Genomic DNA, 16,800 nt, shown 5'->3' with positions numbered 1-16,800 from the left:
AAGCATTTGTCCTTCAATTTTGTTGTTCTATTTCAAGGTTGTTTTGGCTCTTTTGAACCTTTCATTTCCATATGAATTTTAGGATTATTGGGGTCAATTTTTATAAAAGAGACAGCTGGGATTTTGATAAGGATTGTGTTGAATCTATAGATCAATTTCTGGATTATTGCCAACTTCACAATATCAAGTCTTCCAGTCCATGAACATGGGATATCTTTTCACTTTTTAGGGGTAGGTCCCATTTATTTGTTTTATTTACTTATGTCTTTAATTTCTTTCAGCAAGGTGTTGTATTTCTTATACCATAAGTTTTATATTTATTTTGTTAAACTGAATCCTAAATACTTTCTTCTTTTTGGTGCCATTATAAATGGAATTGATTTCTTGATCTTATTTTTAGTTTGCTTATTGCTACTGTGTAGAAATAAAATTGATATTCCATATATTGATCTTGTATTTTGCAAGCTTGCAGAGCTTGTTCATTAGTTCTAATACTTTTTCATGGATTCCTTAGGATTTTCTAGATACAGATCATGTCATCTGTGATTAGATGTAATTTTACCTCTTGTTTTGCAGTTAGGATGCCTTTTGAAAATATTTCTTGCCTGGGGTGCCTGGGTGGCTCAGTCGGTTGAGCATCTGACTTCGGTTCAGGTCATGATCTTGTGGTCCGGGAGTTCGAGCCCCGTGTCAGGATCTGTGCTGACAGCTCAGAGCCTGAAGCCTGCTTCAGATTCTGTGTCTCTGTCTCTCTCAGCCCCTCCCTTGCTCACACTCTGTCTCTCTGTCTGTCTCTCTCTCTCTAAAATAAACATTAAAAAAATGTCTTGCCTAATTGCCCTGACTAGAACCTACAGTACAATGTTGAATAGAGACGGCAAAGGTAGACACCTTTAACTTGCTCCTGATCTTAGGGAGAATGCGTTTAGTCTTTATTAAGTATGATGTTAGCTGTGGGTTATTAATAGATGTTCTTTACTAGGTTGAGGAAGTTCCTTTCTGTTTATAGTTTGTTGGGTGTTTTGATGAGGGGGTGTTAAATTCTGTCAAGTTCTTTTTTTCCCATGTTTATTGAGATGAACATGTGGCTCCGTACCTTACTCTATTGAAGTAGTATATTATGTTAATTGATTTTTGGATGTTGAGCCAGTTCTGTGCTCCTGGAATAAGTCCTTGTTGGTCATGGTGTATAATCCTTTTTAGACATTGTTTGGTTCAGTTTGCTAGTTGTAGGAGTCTTATTTATTTTTTATTTTTCTCAATGTTGTCAACTTGAGGAAGTTCCCCTCTATTACTAGTTTTCTGAGAGTCTTTATTGTTATCATGAAAAGGTGTTGGGTATTGATCAACCCACACATTTTCATTTTTGTTCTGTTCAATAGGTCAGAAGTCCTGGTAAACTTGATAGGGTTTTCTGTATAAGGTGTCCCCTGTGCTGGGCTCTTATCTAGAGGTTGTGTGGATGAATTTACTTCCGTGCTCATTCAAGTTTTGGGGTAGAAATCACTTTCTTGGGGGTGTATCTCTGAAGTCCTTATTTCCTTGCCGGTTGTCAACCAGGGGTCGCTCTTTGCTCCTAGAGGCCACCTAGTACATCCCTTATTCCGTGGTCCCTCCATGTTGAAAGTCAGTGGGTGTGTCAGATCCTCATGCTTCAATCTGTCTAATTTGCTCTTCTGCTTATCAACCAGAGAAAACTCTGCTATTAAAGGGTTCATGTGATTAGATTAGGCCCACTCAGATAATCTCCATTTGGCCATAAAACATAATACAATCACTGGAGTGATTTCTTCATCATATTGTTGAGTTCCACCCACACTCAGAGGGGAGGGGATTAATACAAAAGCCAGGATCACTGGGAGTCATATTTAGAATTTTGACTACCACAGTCATTAAGTTGAAAAAGTGCATTAATTTAAAGAGAAATGTTGGGCAAACATTTGTTCAGGTGCAAGGAAGTGAGAGTCAAAGGAGTTTTGAGGAGTGCCTGGAAACATTTCGTTTGGGACCCAGTGGAGTAGTTCATGGTCAGCTTCTTCTATATTCTATGATTCTGTGGTTAGTTTGTTTATTAGTTTGTTAGTTTGTTTGTGGTTAGTCCATGTTTGAGTCCTATACCAGATAAATTTGTTGTTGTTCTAAAGAATGTTATTGGGATATTGGTGAAATGTGAAAAAAGTCTTTTGATTAGATAATAGTGTTATAGCAATATCGTCTTCCTGGTTTTGAAAACTGTACTATGGCTATGTAAAGAATCACAACCCTGGCTGACATCATGATTTCAGCCCAGTGAGCCCCGACTCAGGCACACTGTGTCTGAATTTCTGACCTATGGGAACTTGCATGATAATAAATTTGTGGGTTTTTTTTAAGTGAACCAAAAGATGTGTAAGAAACATTTGAAATGGAAGAAAGAGTAGATTCAAGATGTGTTACGGAGAGAAAAGTCACAATTTGGGGCCTCACTAGATGTGGTCAGAGAGCAGATTTAGGGATGGTTCTAAAGTCAGGAGCCTGAAAATTGTGGTAATTACAGACAGAAAGAGGAAAATCTAGAGGGAGAGCTAGTTGGGAGGAAAAAAAAAATAAGTATTAAGTATGTTAATTTGAGTGAATAGGGGACATGAGTGGAAAGAGGAACCCTGAGCAAAAAGGAGTTGGCAAAGGATTAAAGCCGAATAGAGAGGTCAAGGCTGGAGCCAGAGGTTTGGGGCTCCTCACAATGGTTTTGGAGGCATTCAGAGCACCTGCTACAAAGGGAAGAAAGAAGCTGAAGAAATAGACGGAAGTTTCTGGTTCTACCACTGCACACCCAGCTGGTGATGCACGCTTGAAAGCAGACAGGTCTGGGCTTAAAATCCTGGTTTTGCTCATTTCTAGCTGTGTGACCTTAAACAGGTCCCTCAATATGTCTGAGTTTCTTCAGCTATGAAATGGCGATGTTAATCAAACCTGCCTCGCTTCGAGGATTGGATAGATAAGTGATATAAAAGCACTTAGCCCATTGCTTAGCACGTGGTTGGAGCTAAAAAAAAATCAGGGCCACCATTGTCATTGATCACTATTTGCTTTCATGTGCTTGTCTGGATTAGGTCCCACGCAGTTCAGATTACCATGTTTTGCTGGCTGGAATGCGGCAAGGCTAACACGGCACGGTGTCTTTCGCTGATGGAGGGCAAGCACCCTACCTGTCCCTGAAAAAAGAGGACTTCTTTTCCCTTCTGACAATATGGGCAGGTTGGGAGGAAGGCGCAAGGAAGGAGAGTCAGAGCTGGGACTGATGGAGCAAGGACAGGCCTTACAGACTTGCCTGGATGCCCCAGAAGTGATTCATTAGGCAGAACCCTTCGCTAAACCAACCCAGGAGAGGGATATTTGGGGAAGAAGGACAGAATGATCTAGTGTGAAAGATGGGCGCAGCGTACAGGGAGATAGTTTATATTTATGAAAGGTGTTTGGTGCTTAGGTGGCCTGGTATACGTCTAGGGAAGAAGTGGTTCTACAGGAATGTGCCTGGCCCACGAAATGAGGAGATTTGACTTTATCTGCTGGCATAAATTCTCCCTATGGAAGATGTAGCCCTGGGCACTACACTCCTAGCTTCATTCCCCCCCACTTCCCTGCTGCCACCGTAGCAGGAATCAATCTGTCATCTTCTGCTACTAGATGTTAATGCAATCAACGAGATCACAATGACCTTAAGATTTCCTGATTAATTCTACCCCCCCCCCCGCCCCCCGCTAGTCAGCATTACTTTCTTTAATTTCGCAGCGCTCAGCTCATTTTCTCCACTCGCTTGGCTCAGCTCCAGGCTTCAAATACCTTTCTCTCGTACTGGGAAGAGGGTTTGGGTGAAATGTCAGGGCTCTGGGCTGCATGGCGGAGGCAGATGGAGAATCCTTGGCCTTGAATGAAAGTGTACTCCACAAAGAGGAAAGTTTCAAGGTTTTGATAAAAAAGCAATCTCAGAAAGGGCCATTTAGAAATGGTGTGTGTGTGTGTGTGTGTGTGTGTGTGTAAGAGAGAGAGAGAGAGAGATTGAGATTAGATTGATTGAGACGTATCAGAATCCTGTTAATAAATGAGGAATCTTGAAGAACTGGTAGGTACAAATTGAAATCATTATTTCACCCAGGTCAAAGGAGGCAGAGCAAGAAGCCGGTTGAGGCCAAGATAAGTATCAGGGATTACCAATTTTCCAGAGGGTCCTTGTGCTTTGAGATCCTGAGTGGGAAGGAGCTTAAGATACAGAGACTGATAGGTCTGCCACTTAGGTGGACAGCAGGAGCTGATGCAAACCGCCCAAAGCAGGACTTGTGATTTTTCTCCTGCAATGTTCCTTTTCTCATCAATTCCATCTAGTAAATGGCTCCACCACTCACCTGGTTGTTTAAGTCAAGCTTCTAGTCATTATCCTGAGTTCCCTTGTCCCGTACATGTCACCTCCTAGCCATCAACAAATCCTGATGATCTGCCTTCAAAATACACCCTACTGACTTCTCACCACCTCCTCAGCTGTTAGTTAGTGTGAGCCACCATCATCTCTCTCCTGGACTAATGCAACAGCCTCCTAACTGGTCTACTTGCTTCAGTTTTTGCTGCCAGGACTGCCATGCATGGATGTTCAGGTTGTATACTACACAAGGGCACCATAGGTATGCATGTGCCATTTTTATCACAGAAACATCCTAACTTACATAAGTGTGTGTGCATCCTGCTCTTCTTGGCTCCAAGTCTGAGAACAGAGGAAGAGAGCCTGTTCCTCCATAAACGTGTACTGGTGCACATGGTCTTGTACAGACTCTAGAGAGCGCGCGCGCACGCACACACACATTCAGTGACACACATAAGTGGGTGCTGTCGCACCCAAGCCCTGGGTGTTCCCTGAGATCATTTCTCTCATTCACCCCCCATTGCTCCCACCCATAGCCATCTCAGCTGGTTGGGAGACAGTGGTGGAACAGTGGGGTGCAAAGTGCTGTTGGTGGTACACATATTCCAGTGAGAAGAAACGCCTAAGGAAGAAGAATGTGGGCGCTCTGGCACACCCCCCAGGGCAGGACTCAAAGTTGTTTAGGGTGTACATTAAAAGACGAACCTATTTTTGCTTGTTTTGTTTTTAACTTGAGGAAGGGGCATCTTTTTGTAATGCACACAAAGCCCTTGTATCAGATAATGATACAGCCTTGCCCCCAACAATACCAATGCCATACGATGGTCAGCAAGAACCTTAACAAACGTTTTTGAGTGTATTGATCTTTTTCTGGAAACCTTTCATTTATTTCCCAGTGTTCTGAAGACCAAGGCAAAACTCCTTACCTGGCCCACAGTTCTCAAATGATCGGGCCCGTGCCTTCCTTTGCTCGTGCCCCGTTTCCAACCCTAGCCAAGCTGACTTTCACTCTCTGGAGCACCCAAACTGTTTCCTGTCTCTTTCGCTGTATTTTTTGTCTATCCATAACCCGCATCCCCTTCTAGAGCATTAACTCTATTAAGCAGCGACTGTGTCTTGTTCACTATTGTATTTTCATCACTTAGCGCGGTGCCTGCCATATCATAGGTGGTCAATAAATATTTGCCGACTGCATAAATAAATGAACGGGGGAAATGAGCAAATTCGACCCACTTGAAGGGCTCCAAGATGAACCTCAGCTCAGCCCCATCTCTAGTGTACTTTCAGATCCTCCGGTGAATCGAGATGGCTAGAAAATGCAGCAGGTTTTACATCAGAAAGCTGCAAGACCGGTTTGGCAAGGAGGGATAGTAGTCCGCATAGCCAGCAGTTACTGAGTTAGTAGCCTTTAGCAGTAAGGTGGCTGCTCTCAGCACCTTGCTCGGTTAATCGCCACAGTAGCCTTACGTGGTATAGCCTAGTATTATTCCGGTTCCACGGTGAGCAAACTTAGACCCAGGAGATTCGGTAACTTGGATTTCAACACAGGCAGTTGGACTAGCATCTCTCTGCTGTCCTGCTGAAGAATGAGAATACTCATTTCCTCTGGGTTCTTCTTTGAAGTGCCCTGGGAGCGTGCCCCCTGTGTACTCGCGTTGTCTTCAACACAGCCCTGGGAAGCAGGTAGGAGGGAAGCGGGTAGGAGAGGGGCGCTTGCTGTGTTGGCGGCAGCAGCGAGCACAGATCTAGTTAGTGTCCCCGTGGGGGAAGGAGCACGCTTTGGTGATTGACAATATAAATTAAAAAGCGGAGATATTTTGTATTTCCTTGATATTGAATTCTGTAAAACCATCAAATCCTAAGCCAGCTTCACCAAACTAAAAGGGAGTTGCAGTCGCAAAGCAAATTTAACACCTCTTCCAATTTTTCTGACACACAGCAGAGTGCTTCCACTGAGGTGAGAATGGCATTAGCTTGACGCTCCTCCACAGCGCTGAAACCTCAGCTGCTCCAGCAGAGATCGCACCCTCTGCCCCACTCGCTGGAAGAGAAATTGACATGGGGGAAAAAGTAACTGACGAGGCAGGCTTTGCAGCCCCGGGCCGGCTGCGAGTAAAGTGAATGCAAAATAAAGCAAGAGAGGCAAAAGGCAGAGTAATCCTCATCATCAGGATGTTGGCATGCTAGTGAACATAATAGCGATGATTTTTTTTTTCTCTAACCCACATTTTGGAGCCCCTTTAACAAAAGCTGACTGTTTAAAACACAATTTGAAGTTAGTTTGTCCCTTCAGCCTCAGAGCCTGAATCATAAATTTGTGGGCTACACTTGGGGCTTTCCCTATGTTATTTTATCAGAATCCTAGAACCAAAGAAAGGACCTAACAGAGCATTTTGTTCAACCCACTTACTTACTTTATAGACCGAGAGACTGAGGCCACGAGAAGGGTCTCTGAGAAGGGTCTCTTGCTTTTATTTTCACCAAGCGTCTGTCACTACTCTGTGTGTGTGTGTTTGTGTGTGTGTGTGTGTGTGTGTGTGTGTGTGTGTGTGTGTTAGATTGGCCTCAGGAGCTGTTAAGGGGACAGACAGAATGACCTGCATTGTCAAGGAGAAAGGGTGAAGAAAAATGTTAGAATCGATACAGTGTTTGATAAATAGCTAGTCATTTGTCACATAAATATATACACATTGCAAACAACACCCCTCTCTGTGGCAGAAACAGAGGGCTTGTTCTCAACAGAAGGAGGGCCTCAGCTGAGGAGGCTAAATGGGGGTCATTCATCCCTCCAGCCCCCTTCTGCCGTGGCCAAGATTGGTCCAATCCACCACCTAGGTTTTCTGTGGGCTCTCAAAGACAGGGCCCTCGGCAGAGACCTTCAAACGCGGCTCACTCGTGGCTGGTGGCATTTAACCTCTGTGGGAGGGATGGGGCCTTTTTCTTTCATCATGGAATCCATTATTTTTTCTTTGAAGCACAGTGCACAGCTTTTTACAAATTACATGACAAAAATAGAAATGCAGTCAGTTCTCAGCATAGTGCCGTGGAGAAGGTTCAGGGCAAGCTGTCCCTCAGGCGGTGTGTATCCAGAGCGCACGCCTTTCAGAACTGGATAGTAAATCCTGTAGGGAGGGAGGCAGGAAGCCAGCCATGTCTTCCTCTCCTGCCTCAAAGCAGGGTAGACTTGAAACGGGGTAGAGCTGGGGACTCTGGTAGACCCTGCCTGAGGGAAAGTGCTACAACTTGGCTGTGAGCCTGCTGTGAGGCCTTGGAATCTGTCACTTCCCATCTTTGGGTCTCAGGTTTTTTAATCTGCCTCTTCTGCCTCATGGGATAGCTGGAAGGTACAAATGTGGAGAAAACAGACACACATTTGTTTTGGAAAGCAGTTAAAACTCCATATAAATGCAAAAAGATTATTGTTTTATGGACTCTTTGCCTCTTGGCCTCGGTGGTTCGGCCATCTTGGTATACGACCTGGAATTTGAATTGGTATAGAACACTCCAAGATGGGTCCAAGGTTTCTGGAATGACAGAAGAGGGGGTGGGAAGAGTCAGTAATGAAAGGAACTGACGAACCCCTCATGAAACACAGACCTGCCACTTCCTTATCCTCCCCGTGTATGCCTTTCAGTAGTTTTATGTAGCCTCTCTGAGCCTCAGTTTCCTAATCTATAAAGTGGAATTGCTGTGAGGATATAAGTGAAGTAATAAATGGAAAGTTCTGGGGCACCTGAGTGGCTCAGTCGGTTAAGTGTCCAACTCTTCCTTTGAGCTCAGGTCATGATCTCATGAACTGTCCCCCAACCAGCTGAGATAGCTGTGGGTGGGAGCAATGGGGGGTGAATGAGACAAACGATCTCAGGGAACACCCAGGGCTTGGGTGTGACAGCACCCACTTATGTGTGTCACTGAATGTGTGTGTGTGGTGTGTGTGTGTGTGCACGCTCTCCAGAGTCTGTACAAGACCATGTGCACCAGTACCTGTGCTCTCTATCTCTCCCTCTCCCAAAATAAAGATTTTAAAAAATAAAAGAAATGGAGGAGCACCTGGGTAGCACAGTCGGTTAAGCGTCCAACTCTTGATCTCGGCTCAGGTCATGATGTCACAGTTTGTGCGTTCAAGCCCCACATCAGGCTCTTGGCTGATGGCATGGAGCCTGCTTGCGATTCTGTCTCTCCTCTGCCCCTCCCCCACTTGTGTGTGCTCACTCCTGCTCTCTCTCTCTCTCTCTCTCTCTCTCTCTCTCTCAAAATAAATAAATAAACTTAAAATAAATGGAAACCTGTGCTGCTGGGCAGCACTAGTATAAATTAAACTTTTGAGGATTATTGCTATATGGACATTGATGTTATTTTCTTCTGTGTGCTGAAGAGAACTGTGATTCCTTCATGCCAGTGCATGGCTAGTCCTTGGTAAAATATATATATTTCTGGGCCTCATCCCAAAGAAATCCTGATTCCACAGGTTTGGAATGGAACGCAAGTATATGTATTGAACAAGGGCCCCAAGGGATTCTGATGTGGGGCCGGATTTGGGAACCATTGGTCTAGAGCAGTGTTTTTCAACTTGCCAATTATTACCTACTGCACAAGGAAATCAATTTAATGGGTAGTGACTTGCATTAAAAAACAAACAAAAAAGAATGGAATAGGAAAAAACCCAGCGTGCACTGTATACAATAAGGGTACGTATTGCTTCACGAAATGTTTGTTGTATACTTACATATATAATGCAGTAATATATGCATGTCAAATGTATTTCGTACTATAGGTCATGGTAAAAAACGCTTGAAACCCACTAGAGAATATTATTTTCCATTTGGAGATACTAGTGTCCAGAGAAATAATCTGTCAAGTCCCACCTCAGACAAGAAGAAATGACCAGCAAGAGAATGGAGGAAGATCCATTTCTCTTTTCTCCCCATCCATCCTGTGCTACTCTTGGGTCAACAGAGTTGGGTGTTCTGTAATTAGACTGCATTTTAATACCGTGTAATGTCCCTGGCCTGAGATGTAAGGGCAAGTTAGTGTATTGCTACAGGTATCAGGCTAATTGCATTGACCCCATTAGGCAGAAAATGTATCTGGGTTTATTGGGGGTATTCAGTTCCTCTTGGTCAGTGAGCGCTTTTGTACACATACTTCGCTCTTTTCCTTCTCCCAGACTTTGATATTTATTTTAGCTTTTGAGCCTCTTTTGTTGCCTTTGCGAAATCCAGTAATAAACGTGACACTGTTTCAGTGCACATCAACCCGCATCCGTGTCTTTTGACTCTCCACTTGGTATGTTGAGGATATTAGCACTTCTAAACCTTTCACCCACAGGCTCCGTCTGAGGGATGCAGTGACTCCTGGGCTCCAGCCCATTGTGGTCCTATAGCGAAGAAGTCAACTTGTCAGCACGGCTTTCTCAGACCATCGTCTGGAAACCATAGGCTTCTGCCTACTCCCACTCCCTTACCACTACTCCTTCAGAACCCCCATCTCCTTTATGTTTTACCCATGGTGCTTATCACAACCTAACGTATGATATTGTAAAAAAATAAATGCATGAGAAAAATAACCCCATGGGTCCAGATTCTTTTCAGAAAGAATTGGAAATCAAATGTGAAATCTTCCAAAAATTTTTTTATTTTAATATTTATAATTTTTGAGAGACAGAGTGTGAGCAGGGGAGGGGCAGAGAGAGAGGGAGATGCAGAATCTGAAGCCGATTCCAGGCTCTGAGCTGTCAGCACAGAGCCCGATGTGGGGCTCGAACTCACGAACCACGAGATCATGACCTGAGGCAAAGTCAGACGCTCAACCGACTGAGCTGCCCAGCCTCTTGCAAATTTTTACATGTTGCTAGATCTTCTGATTTTTCTGGAAAGCCTGGAAATCCAAACATTGATGTAAAACCTTCAGAGGTTTAAATGACGGTTACTGGATCAAAAAACAATTTAGGCCAAAGGAATATGTCTGTGGCCCAGATTAGGTCCGTGGATCTCCGGTTTGTGACCTCTGTCATAGATTGGTGAACCGAGCATTGGGCTGTATGAAGTCCTGAAGATTGTTATTTTCTATTGAGGAAGGGCAGGTCAGGTTAGGTACTTCCCCCCAGAGTCACACACTAGCTTATAGCAGAACTGGACCTTGAGCCCAGCTTTCTTGCCTCCTACTGCTCTCTCTTATTCATTCCACTGCCTGCTAGGCTGCGTCCCTTCTACTGAGGGTTGAGCTAATCTGCCCCATGTAGACGACTGACATTCAGTTCAGTCCCCGGTGCTCTCCTCACAAAGGATGTAAAGAGAGTCATCACCACCCATCTGATAAGCCCCAGGCACTTCTTACCACAGAGTGTATGAATTTACCTGCCTTCCCAATCTCAAGCGTGGATATTGCCTCTTGGTGTTCTTTATTGCTTTTGCTCCGGTGATAGAATCAAGACAAGGTCTTTACAGGAGTGTTATTAGCATTGTGCCCAGCCAGCAATGCTTTGGGGTAGCATCAGTGTGGTCTAGTGCCAAGAATCTGGGGCTCAGAGTCCAGAGGGTGGGGCTCAGCATGCCCTGAGACAACTTACTTAACCTCCTGGGCCCTCAGTCTCTTTCACGGTAAAACTGAGAGGAATAAAATTTGCTTTTCTTATCTCTCAGGGCTGCTGTGAGGTTAAACCGAGACAATATGTATGAACACTCTTTGAAAAGAGAACATTTTACAGCGGTGTGTGCACAGCATCATCAGGAAATTGTCAGAATAATTACTGAGCACCTACTATGCGCAAGCCAATGCACCATTCATCCAGGGTACACCAAGGACGTGAAGGCCTAGCTACCTTCCCTGAGTTACAGTCTAGCTGAGACAAAGGGACACATGTGAGCGGAAAGAGAGCCAGCCAGCACTGCAAAGCCAGTGGTGACGGGGCCTGAATGAAATGTACAGACTGTACAATGAGAGACACTATGGTGGACAGGGCAGATCATGGAATGGTCCGCATGGAGTGGAGGGTTCGAGTAGTGCCTGGCAGATGATCGCCTCTCCAGCTTCTCCACATGGCTGGAAGACAGAAGCATGCCTTTCATGAAACCAAATCACAGCCCAAGTGGGACAGTGGGCGTGGGTCCTAACACGACGGGAGGGCCTCGTATTGTAAAATGGTCCTAACACCTCACAGGGCTGTTCTGAGCATTCAGGGTGGTGATGTGTTTTATGTATGTATGCATTTGATTTATTTTATTAAAAAGGTTTGTAACTTTATTTATTTTGAGAGAGAGACAGGGGGTGGGGCAGAGAGAGAGGGAGAGAGAATCCCAAGCAGTTTCTGCACTGTTAGCACAGAGCCCGATGTGGGGTTTGAACTCATGGACCGTGAGATCATGACCTGCGCCGAAACCAAGAGTCAGATGCTTAACTGACTGAGCCACCCAGGCGCCCCTCTGCCAAATTTATTAATGTTTATTTTTGAAAGAAAGCGAGCTAGTGAGCGCATGCTAGCGGGGGAGGAGTGGAGGGGGGGCGGGGGGGGGGGACAGAGGATCCGAAGGGGGCTCTGCACTCACAGCAGAGAGCCTGATGTGGGGCTCAAACCCACGAACTGGGAGATCATGACCTGAGCCAAAGTCAAACACTCGACTGACTGGGCCACCCAGATGTCCCAAGGTGGCGATATGTTTTAAACATTTAACATCGTGCGTGACACAAGATGAGTACTAAAGACGTGTTAGCGGCCATTAGTTTCATCATCTGTTTTCATCTTCCAGGGAAGTCAGGGCGCTTGGGGGCCTGCCCGATACTAGTTGCAGTACCTTGGGCAAGTCAGATCACCTCCCTGTTTCTCACTTTCCCGGGCTGTCCTATGGGAACGGTCCTAGTGCCAACTGAAGAGGGCTGCCCTGAGGACTGACTGAATGAGTCCAAGCGAAGTGCTCATCACAGCGCCTGGCACAGGGTAAGCACACGATACATGCCAGCTGCTGCACCTCGTATGGGCTGGTGATCGTCCACGTGATAAGACCGCATCACAAAAGGCTGGGAAACATAAAACCGTGAAAGCACCCCCAAATCGTACTACTAAGACACAAGTCCTTGTTATTACTTGGAGATCCAGGTCTGAAAGCTGAAATTTTTCCTGTTGAGAAAACCAAGAATGAAGAGAAACGGCAGGGATTTGGGATGCAGTGGTCATCGGGGGAACCGTTTCCTGAGCACCTCCTCTGTGCTAGCCAGTGCAGGCAGGACCTCACGGGGTTGATCTTTGCGTCTACCCCTGAAGGAGGTGAGGGAGCCAGCCATGCATGTATATCAGGGAAGAGCAGTCTGGGCAGAGAGAACAGGAAGAGAAAAGTTCCTGATTTAGGAGCATGCCTGGCATTTACGAAACAGCCTAGGTGGCTCAGTCGGTTGAGCGTCCAACTCTTGATTTCGGCTCAGGTCATGATCCCAGGGTTGTGGGACCAAGCCCAGAGTTGGGCTCTGCATTGAGCGTGGAGCCTTCTGAGGATTTTCTCTCTCTCTCTCTCTCTCTCTCTCTCTCTCTCTCTCTCTCCCCTTCTGCCCCTTCCCCCGCTCATGTTCTCTTTAAAAAATAAAAAAATGAAATGAAATGAAATGAAATGAAATGAAATGAAATGAAATGAAATGAAATGAAATGAAATATAGCTGGGAAGCCCTGTAGCAGGAATGGAGCGAACAAGGAGAAGGGTAATAGGATAGGAGGTCAGAGAAGTCACAGGGGCTGCTGGTTTAGGGCTTTGTGGGCCTTTGTGATGATTCCCATCTTAACAGGGGGTGAGATGGAAAGCCGAGGATCTTGTCCAGGGAGGGACAAGATCTGACTTACGTCAGCCATTTGGCCCTCCTAGAAGCAATGGGTTTTGCCCACCAAAGGCCTTGGATGATAATAAGCAAGAGACGGTAAACTGTTAGCTTGGATTATGTGGTGGGTCAACTGAAACCCCCAGATCTTTTTTGAATCGTTTGTTTGTTTTTACGCGAGCTGCTGCCTCACAGAATGGACTCTTAAACTTTTAATTGAGGATGCTTACTTTATCTTACAAATTTTACCTTTCTTTTTTTTTTTTTTTTTTTAATTTTAGCTCACTGTTCCAGCCCATCTGAGCTCACTTTGAACCTCAGTTCTGTTCTTCAACGTATTTGAGATCCCTGCGAGCCTCAGGTTGTCTTCAGACGTGGTAAGTGTATTTTCTGTGTCATCTAAGTTACTAATAAAACTGGGAAAGCCTCGTGGCCTTTGGAGACTCGTTGGTTGTCACCTATGCTTTGGTTAAAATTCTTCCATCAATTGCCGATCCCTTTGACTTACTTGTGTTATAATCTGGTTAAGAAAGACATTGTTGTCTTGTATTAGTGCATTCACGAGAAAGTTACAGGAGATCATTTCAGACGCTTTGCTGAAGCCAAGATACGTTGTCCTTATAAAAGGCGGGATGGATAAAGGTTGATGGCACCTTTTGGTGTGTAAAATGGAAACTATTATGGTTTCTTTTCAACTCTAAAAGTAGCATTGGCTTGTTGCACAGGTCAATGGCATACCAAAGTGTGTGAATTAAAAAATGAAAGTCCCTCTGTAATTCTTTGTGCCAATACCCTACCAGATAACTGTGGTTAACGATTTTGTGCAGATGTGAACACAGATCTGTGATTGAACTGGGGTCATACTGTAGAGAATGTTGCGGGACCAGCTTTTTTTCACTTAACAATCTTTTGGAAACATCTTTCCTTGTCAGAACCTATAGTGTGACTTCATCCTTTTGGACGACAACCTAGTGTTCTGTTCTGGGGATGCGTCTCAATTTATCTCATCAATCCCACATGGATGGACATTTACATCATTGACAAATTTTTGCCATCATAAGGAGTGTTGCATGGTGAACATTCTTTGCTGGTTTTCAGTGTTGTGTTGGGTGCTGGTTTCTGGATCATCTGGATGCCATGTCCTTTTTGGATCTTGTTGTCAATGTTCTAAATTCCAAAGGCTACTTTCTACCAAGGAAAGAACTAAACGGGGTCCTGCCAACTCCCTACTCGTCATGGTTTGAGCTTGAAAATCTATATCTTGTCTGCCCTTGGAGTGGGGGTAAAACTGTTGGCGCTCTCAGAGACCTTCGGAGGACCGAGGCACCCCAAGACCAAATGCTGAGTGACAGACAGTCTCGAAGGGAGGCTCAGCCTCTGGCTGGCACAGGCAAGGTGGTTAAGAGCAAAAGGGGGAAGGAGAACTGCCTTGCCATTGAGGCATTATTGCCCATCGGACACCCTCAGCTCTGGAAAGTAGGGCCACTTACTGAACCTCAATAAGCCCCTCCTTTCTCATCTTGACACCTTTCTTCCTCCATGGGGTCTCCCTCCGTGCACGTGTGTGCCTCCTACCTACTCTGCATTTCTAGAACACTTTAAGAGCGTGGGATTGAGAGTCAATGCTGTGTTTGAATATCAAAGCTATACCTGCCTGGCTCTGTGATCTTGGATGGGTCACTTATCCTTGCTGGGCCTAGTTATCCTCATCTGTGGAATGAAGGTATATCTATATAAGATACTTCAGAACGCCAAACCCAATGCCTGGGCTGATACGAAGCACTTCATGTTAGCTGCTATCACCATCATCATCACCATTATGGCTGATCATATTACCTACTCCACAGAGTTGTGAAGATTCAGTGAGAATATATGTAAAACACCCAACTCAGGGCTCAGTATAAATTGAGTGCTAAATAAATGATAGCAGTTATTGATTGCATTTATATCTCCCCTCAGATACTTACCTCATTATGTCTTACGTTACCTCTATTTGTGATCATGTCTTGATCTCTTCCTCTAATTTGTAAGTTCCCACGAGAGTGAAGGTCTCTTTCTCTCTTTTCCCTCTCTCTTCTCCTCTACCCAGGAAGCATAAAACACCCAGTGCTGAGGATTAGTAGTGGGGCTCTTTAAAATTTACATGACTGAACATTGCCATCACTTATTCTAAGCCCCTCTGTCAGGGTATTGTTTTATGGTTACAAAGCATCTCTCCTTTTAACTGATCAACAGAGCCTTTCCCCTAGGGCGGGTCATGGCATACATGTTCCAACCACTGACCCGCTGATCACAGAATTACCAATGTGTAGTATCTTAGCTTTGGCAAGTTTTCCAGAAAACAGTGGCCTTGGGTGTGTGTTCATCTGAGCAGATTGGATTCGCATAGCACTCTCAGGCTTCTGCTCTCCAGACGGAAAAGAATCTTAGGCACCCGTCTAGTCCAGGCCACCACCAAGTTCCCTTTAGACTACCACAATGTAGTCTTCTAGGTTGTTTCCGCATTTTCACCCACGCCCTCCACACAGCAGCAAGAGCAGTCTTTAGAAAATAGTCAGTTAGGGGCACCTGGGTGGCTCAGTTGGTTAAGCGTCTGACTCTGGATTTTGGCTCAGGTCATGATCTCACCACTAGTTAGTTCGAACCCCCGCATCGGGCTCTACACTGACAACTCAGAGCCTGCTTGGTATTCTGTTTTCCTCTCTCTCTGCCCCTCCCAAGCTTGCTCTCTATATCTCTCTCAAAATAAATAAAAATAAACTTTAAAAAAAAAGAAAATAGGAAATTAGATCACATCATTCACCTCCTCAAAACCTTTCAATGCTCCAGTCCTCATGTAGACTCAAGTCCAGTCTTCCCAAGGTCAACAAGGCCCTGCATAATCTGGCCCCTGCATATCTCCAAATTCATGTTGTTTCACTCTTCCCCTTGCCTGCTCTGCATCACCCACATTGGTCTATCTGTTGTGAGAATACACCAAGCTTATTCCTGCTTCAGTGCTTTTGTTCTCTTTCTGCCCGCCACCAGGAATTGGATCCCACCCATGCCCCAACTTTCCCATGCTTCCTTTTGTCCTTCAAGTTTCAACTTAGATGATACCATCTCAGAATGGTATCATTCATTTAGGCTTTCCATGTATACCCTATATCAAGTAGCTTCCCATTGGTTCATGTGCCCCCTTGTTGATCTCCATTGCATTGGTTTTCAGTCCCTCACCTCACCTTAAGAATCACTCAGAGAGGGGTGCCTAGACTTAGGCCGACTTCAGCTCAGGTCATGATCTCGTGGTTCATGGGTTCGAGTCCCGCGTCGGGCTCTGTACCTCGGAGCCTGGAGCCTGCTTCAGATTCTGTGCCTCCCACTCTCTCTTCCCTCCCTTGCTTGCGCTGTCTCTCTTTCTCTCTCAAAAATAAATAAACATAAAAAAATTGCCCTGAGAATATGAAAGAAATGGCCGGGCCCCTTGTAGACCAAGGAAATCAGAATCTCCCAAGATGAGGCCCAGGTCATCCGTATTATTAAATGTTCCCCTGGTAATTCTAATGTGTAGGCAAGGTTGGCAGCCTCCATCGTAATGTATCAGTTCTTTTATTTTCTTCTTAGTACTT

At 45.0% G+C, this 16,800-nt stretch overlaps 1 protein-coding gene across 5 annotated transcripts in view; it reads left to right on the top strand.

The window, feature by feature from the left end:
• Nucleotides 1-16,800, top strand: part of PAK3 (p21 (RAC1) activated kinase 3) — a 251,199-nt gene that overhangs the window by 30,898 nt on the left and 203,501 nt on the right. For 3 of the 5 annotated variants that reach the window (XM_019426867.2, XM_053891251.1, XM_053891249.1), the window contains exon 2: nt 13,474-13,569. The gene's annotated coding sequence lies outside the window, so the exon portion shown is untranslated. Of the gene's footprint in view, nt 1-12,138; nt 12,327-13,473; nt 13,570-16,800 lie in introns of all 5 variants that reach the window. The other 2 variants (XM_053891252.1, XM_053891250.1) reach the window with 1 other exon arrangement.

This window comes from Panthera pardus, unplaced genomic scaffold (genome assembly GCF_024362965.1).
Source record: "Panthera pardus isolate Hobbes unplaced genomic scaffold, ASM2436296v1 HiC_scaffold_27, whole genome shotgun sequence".
NCBI classification, from domain to species: domain Eukaryota; kingdom Metazoa; phylum Chordata; class Mammalia; order Carnivora; family Felidae; genus Panthera; species Panthera pardus.
The sequence above is the reverse complement of the archived record's forward strand: the minus strand, read 5'-3'. Positions and strand labels throughout refer to the sequence as shown.